The sequence below is a fragment of the Melozone crissalis genome, unplaced genomic scaffold (genome assembly GCF_028551555.1).
Source record: "Melozone crissalis strain CALT ecotype California unplaced genomic scaffold, PUWL_Pcris_2 ptg000063l_1, whole genome shotgun sequence".
Lineage (NCBI taxonomy): Eukaryota > Metazoa > Chordata > Aves > Passeriformes > Passerellidae > Melozone > Melozone crissalis.
In genome coordinates, this window is record NW_026535841.1 from 10,160,001 (window position 1) to 10,166,343 (window position 6,343).

Consider the following 6,343-nt stretch of genomic DNA (forward strand, 5'->3'; position numbering starts at 1 on the left):
ATGTCCTGTGGACACTTCACCTGGTGTCATTTCAGCTGTGCTGCCCAGCAAGGGCACCAGAGAGGTGCTCAGGGGGGCTGAGGGCCAGTTCCACCCATGGGGCATGGCTGGCCACAACTGCTGGTAACACCAGGAAGCAGGCTGTAATTAGATATAAACCACTGCAGTCACGTAGATCCAGTCTAAACATAAATAAATATATATATAAATGAAAAAAAAAATCTCCAAAGGGATGCATGTTGAACAATTTTTGAGTTTTCCAACTTCCAACTCTGAAACAAGCCAGAGGAGCACATGGAAAAGGAAGTGGTCAGCATCCTGCCACCAAAGGCAAGGCTTTCAACAGGGCTGAGCTTCAGCATCTGTGAGGAAGTTTAACTAAGCATACAGACACATGCAGAAAAGTTACCTGAACTCCCACAAACTATTCTCCCCACTTGATTCCCCACCTTTACTTGGAAGTGTGGAAATTGCACTGGTAGGTCTGAGTACTGAGCCAGTGCTGTGAGCTTTCTGCTTTTATTTACTTGGCTAACCTACTTTATTCCTCTTCCTCTAAATGGGTCACATTAGCATTTTTTGTTCTTTCCACTCTAACTTCTCCGTACTTGAATATGTTTTACTGCATTTTCTTACACTGTGCCTCCCACCCTTTCTTCAAGGGACTGCCTTAGTCTTGCACCAAGGTTCTGATAGGGGGATTCTGGTGTTGCTGCAGCTCAGCTCTGTGCAAAGACCACAGACACTTAAGCTTCCTCCAGAACCAGTAACTTATCACTGAATTTGGTACCTCATCCTCAGATCAGTCTCCTCCCATGTCTGTTCACCACCATTCTAAGAGACATCTTAGATATTGCAATGCTGAAGAATTAATAAAAAATAAGCATCCTTATTAAAAATATCACAGCTAGAAGCCAATGGGAACAGGCAACTCCTGGCAAAACAAGGCAGCAATGGTGGGACTGGGCTGGAGCTCAGGGTGTGAGGACAGTGCTCAGTGTCAAGACAAAACAGTACAAGAGGATAAAAACCTAAACAAAACACCTTAGCAGGCTGCCTTCAACTACAGTACACAACAGGATAAACCATGATTGAAACTTAAAATTAAAAAAAAAGGACAGAGGGAGGGATAAAACTGTGAAACAGCTGGACCAGTCTGTCCTGAGATCAAGCCCAAGACAACACCTCTGCTGTGAGCAAGCTGCTGTGCATTACACCCTACAGAGGCTGACCAGGTACAACAACCATGCAAGTCTTTCCCTAAGTGATCTCTCATTTTGAAAGCAAATTATTCTTCCTTTAAGGACACAATGACAAAGCCAACCTGAAGCCCAGATAGATGCATTGTGCCTGATGTCCTCAGGATCATTACTGCAAGCCACAGACTCACAGCTGGGTATGGAAACTAACACAAACCCAATCACAGGCGCCTTCATATTCTAAGAGGATAACTAGCAAAGAAAACATTCAATAAGACAGTGACTCAAAGCCACAAATAATTCCACTTCCTCATTTTGAGAGGCCTTCAGGCACTCAGCAGGAAGAAACTTAACCTGCATGATCACAAAAGAACAACCAAAAAAATCCGAAAATAAGTATTTTTGTCTTCCACTCTCAAAGGACACAAACATTCCCTTGATTCAGCCTCCTGTGATCATGGCTAGACATCTTCTGTATCTGCACAGTTATTTCAAGTCACTCCTTTCAACACCATCAAAACCTGCCAATGCTTCTGAGTGAAGTTTGCATCCTTTGGTAACTTTTGCATTTTGAAAAAAACAGAGGAAATATTCAAAGCCATTGAAGTAAGGGGTGGGAGGGAGATAGAAGGAAGGAAGGAACACACAGGCTCTGTCTTGCAGTCCAGTTTGAAGATTCCCAACCTTCTACAAGAGAAAGATGGGCAATAATTTGCTACTAGGAAGTATCATGCAAGAAGCTGGGAAGTGTCCCACTTCTGGTTTATTCCTGGAGCTTAAAGCACTGAGTTATGCTTGTTCTCCCCAGACTGTTACCTTTTAAGCACAAAAAATATATGCAAGTGGAGATTGTTACATCATCTACACGCTGCTCCAGTTCAATGGCTACATGAAGTTCATCATTTCCCCGCTGAGGCTTCCAAGCAGAAACAAACCAACCAAAACACAAACTTGCATTGCACAAGAAAAACCACCCATAATATCCTCAAATCTCTCCTCCATGCTGCTTTTCTCCAAAATTGTACATATCAGTAATCCACACATATTACTGTATTCAGTAGCTTTAAGGCAGGAGTACAAAAAAAGCAAGACTGAGAGAAAACCGACAATAATGAATGCGCATAAATTAAAGTTTCTGACACATCACAGGTATTAAATTTGATCCTCTTTCCCAAGCACCTCACCTGAGCAGTGCAATCACAACCATAACTTTATAAGAAACGTGATATTAGATGCTCCACAGCTTAGCTAGCAAGCTGAACAAGCAACAGGAACAGAGTCTCACCAGTAGCAAGTAAATTATGATACACAATCTCACTCTGAGCAATAAAGCCACTGCTGTCAAATCAGTGATTTTTACTGTCCAAGCACAGTCTGTGGCCATGTAACACTGAGTTTGAGACAAGGCTACATCTGAACTTTTGCCCGGAATGGTAGGAGAATTTTCAACCATAGGGAGTTCTCCAGTGATAATTTGTTTCAGAGCAATATATCATTTCAGAGGTTTCAACAAAGTCTGGTTTTCACAGTCACTCTCTAACCAAACATCTGCAACTTCCAGTCTCTTGCCCATATCAATGGCCAGCATACTGCCCCAAGAAACATGGGATATTCCTGTATGCCAGATACCACCAGAATCGTCAGACTTTCCAGCAGTTTAAGGACCAGCTGACACAGCAACATGAGGATGAGTTTGCTGAATACAAACTGTGGCCACATGAAAGAAGGCATATGAACATTTCATCTCTCTGAAGAGTTATTCTGGGGAGACACTTGACCCTAATAAGATTCATTCACAATAACTTGAGAAACAATATAATAGCACACCACTACTGGATAGGAATCTGACCAATAACCAGTTCAGGAGTGGATGTATGACCTATCAAAAGCTGAAAGTGCATTGTTTCTTAAGGTTGGGGTTTTTTTGTTCAGACTTTCAAGACCAATGAGTAATTGATGCTATTAACATAAACAAAAGTAAGCCTTTGTGTAGTCCCAAAACCACAATTCCTTTGATCCATTCTTTAATGTGTGCCTGATTTTCAAGAACTTCTAATATTTCATCTTAAAGAAAAATGCATCTTATTCTTGAAAGAGCTGTGTGCACTGACAAAGGGGCTGGGGCCAAGAAGAGCTTGCTTCACTGACTGATGTACAACGAGCTGCTGCTGAACAGGTTCTGAGTGGCAACAGCTTCATGAGCCTTTTCTAAACCTCACTGTGAGCTTTAAATGGTGATCCAGAACAGCAGAGTCAAAATGTTCTACAAAAATACAGCCCAGCTGAAAAAAAGGAGCAAGACAATGCTGTGAGAATCTTGATCAGTTTTGGCTCTGACAAACTCTCAGGATGAGATAGAGGAAGCAGGACACTGACAAGAGATGTTATATGCAATCTAAAACCTCAGCAGTGAAAACACAACTGATAGCATTCAGTCTAGCTGCTCTGGAACAGTATCTGCCAGGTTCTCTCCTCTGGGAAAAAAAAGCAGCACATGCAGCTCGTAAAAAAAAACAAACCCAAACCTGTGCATGGCATGTGTTATCTAGCATGCATCCAGATGAATAAGCAAATCAATTTTTGAGTGATAAATGACTGTAAAAGATTTGCCACACCATGTGACTTTCACTGTAGTTTTTCCTATTTGGGGTGCTGTCTAGTCAGGCATGAAGAGGAAGCAGACAGGTGATGTTACAAACAGTAAGGCCTGCCAAAGTCTATTTAATACCCTTGTTTCAAGTTGTGCAAATCTGAGTCTTAAGAGAACAGTTTATTTTTTCTCCACTTTTACTTACAGTCACCAAGAAAGTATGACTTCAGCCTATGTTCTGTTCTTAATACTAACACCTGACACAAAAGAACCTTTGAAGTCTCCTGCTGGCCTCAAAGACACTATTAAGTCTTAAAATGAAAAAGCACTAAAAGGTTAAAAAAATGTCCATGTCAGTTCCAGCCCCTACAAGCACCACCTCTTCTAAATGTCATAATTATAACTTAATGGGTCCATCCCTCTTTTCTCTGAAAAATTACCTTACATCAGCAATTTGGCCTCACAACTCTTCTGCTTCCAAGAGAACTTTTATAAGAAATCATCCCAGCTGAAACTCCTTTGAAATATCAAGCATTCATAAGCAGTATTCTTTACTTAAAAAAAAAAGTTATTTTGATAGTAATGTATTTGTGTTTGTAGAGCTTTAACAGTGGTTTCTATAACCTACTTGCTACCAGTTAGATTCTTGTAAGTTTTGTATGGATATTTACGTGTGTATGTATGTGTACATATGCATACATATATGGAACGCAAACAAACCAACCCCACAGCTGTTAAAGAGAAATAAAGATTGCTATTGGCACTTGCTTAACAGTCAAACTTACTAAAACACCATTCAAGCAATTTTTCTCTACTTAGCCAAAGGGGGGGAAGAAATAAAGTCAGCAATTACAAGCAACTACAAAGGAATTAGATAAGCACTTCAAGAGTTTCACTAAGAGTAAAGGGTAGGTGCGTTCGAAGACAAGAACCATTTCTCTGGTGAGCAAGCCAAGCACAGCCCTGCACGAAGCGTGACGCGGTGGGAGCCGGGCTCCGGGGGACCCCGAGCGCAGCAGCCCCGGCTGCAGCCCCGAGCGCCGCCGGGCGCGGAGCGGCCAACGAGCGGCACAGCCCGAGGGCTCAGCACCCCATGACTGCCGCGGCAATTCCAGCCCGGGCCCGGCCGCCCCCGGAGCGGAGCAGCCCCGCACGGCTCCGGCCGCGCACCGCCGGCAGCTCCGGGACCGGCAGGGGCCGCCCGGCACGGCCCCGCCTCCGCCCGCCCGCCCGCCGGCCCCGCGCCCAGCGGAGGGGCGAGCGGAGCTGAGCGGAGCCCGCCGCGCGTGTGGGGCGGCCTCGGCTCCGCCCGCTCCCGCCGCCCGGCGGAGCCCGCGCCGCGCGCCCGGCTGTCAAAGCGGGGCGGCCCCGCGAGCCGAGGCCGGCGCTGGGCCTTTGTGCGCGGGCGCGCATCTGTCACCGCGTCCCGGGCCGCGCGGCGCACGTGGGGCGGCGGGCCCGGCCCCGCTTTGTGCCGCAGGTGCCGGGCCCGCGGAGCCATCTTGGGGCAGGCGGCGCCCCCCGGCCGCGCTCACCTGCACGATCTCGCCTTCGGCGCTCAGCGTGGCCCCCGCGCGGGAGAAGCGGCCCTGCAGCCCCGTGGTGTAGGTGGTGTAGTCGCCGCTGGGGCTGGACTCGAAGAGCACCACCTCCACGAACGCCGTCTCCTTGCCCAGCGCCGCGCCCGGCGCCGCGGCCAGCAGCACCCCGAGCAGCAGCAGAGGCGGCGGCAGCGGCGGCACGGGCAGCCCCGCGCCGGCTCCGCAGCCCCTCATCGCGCGGCGGGAGGAAGCGGCGCCCCGCCGCCGCGCATCTCTCCCGAGCGGCTCCAGCTCCGGGGCCGGGGTCCCGGGCCGGTCAGCGTCCCATGGCAGCGGCCCTCCCGCCGCGCTGCGCCCCGCTCCTCGCTGCCGCGCTCCCCTTCCCTCGCCCCGGCTCCTCTCCGCCCTGCCAAGCCGCTTCCCTTTCATCTGCTCCACGTGACGGCCACCACGGGGTTATCCCCGCCCTCCGCGCCGCGCTGACCCGCTCGGTCCCTCCCGCCGTGCACACACCGCCCGCAGCCCCGCCGGGCCCGGCCGAGCCCAGCGCTTGCCGTGGCTGCCGGCGGTCCGGCCTGGCCCGGCCCGGCCCCGCGAGGGTCTGAGAGCGAGCGGCGCTCGGGACGGCCCTGCCGGGATCGGCTTTCCACGCGGCCGGGCCTGCAGGGCCGGGAGGCGGAGGGCAGCCCGGGAGACCTGTGGCAGCCGCCTGGGCCCGCCGCTGCCGGGGCCGCTGCCCGCCGGTGCCGGGGCTGCCGGGCTGCGGGCCCGGGGCCGTGGCGGCTCGGCCGGGCCGCTTCCCGGCGCTGCCGCGGCCGCCGGCCATGGCCGGTGCGTTAGGCGCGGATCCCGGGTGCGGTGGCACGGCCCGGGTGGACGCGCCCCGGCGGGCGGAGCGGTGCCCTGGCAGCGCAGGTACCACGGGCACCCATCCTCCGCGGGCACCCATCCTCCGCAGACACCGCTGCACTGCCCGCCGGACGTGCCAGCTGTTGGCAGGTGGCACCCGGCGG

The 6,343-nt window shown here is 51.0% G+C and overlaps 1 protein-coding gene across 1 annotated transcript in view; it reads right to left on the minus strand.

Annotated features, from left to right (window-relative positions):
- Positions 1 to 5,520, minus strand: part of ZNRF3 (zinc and ring finger 3) — a 65,930-nt gene extending 60,410 nt beyond the window's left edge. The window contains exon 1 of the mRNA XM_054288915.1: positions 5,325 to 5,520. The gene's annotated coding sequence lies outside the window, so the exon portion shown is untranslated. The remainder of the gene's footprint in view (positions 1 to 5,324) is intronic.
- Between the last annotated feature and the right edge of the window lie 823 nt (positions 5,521 to 6,343).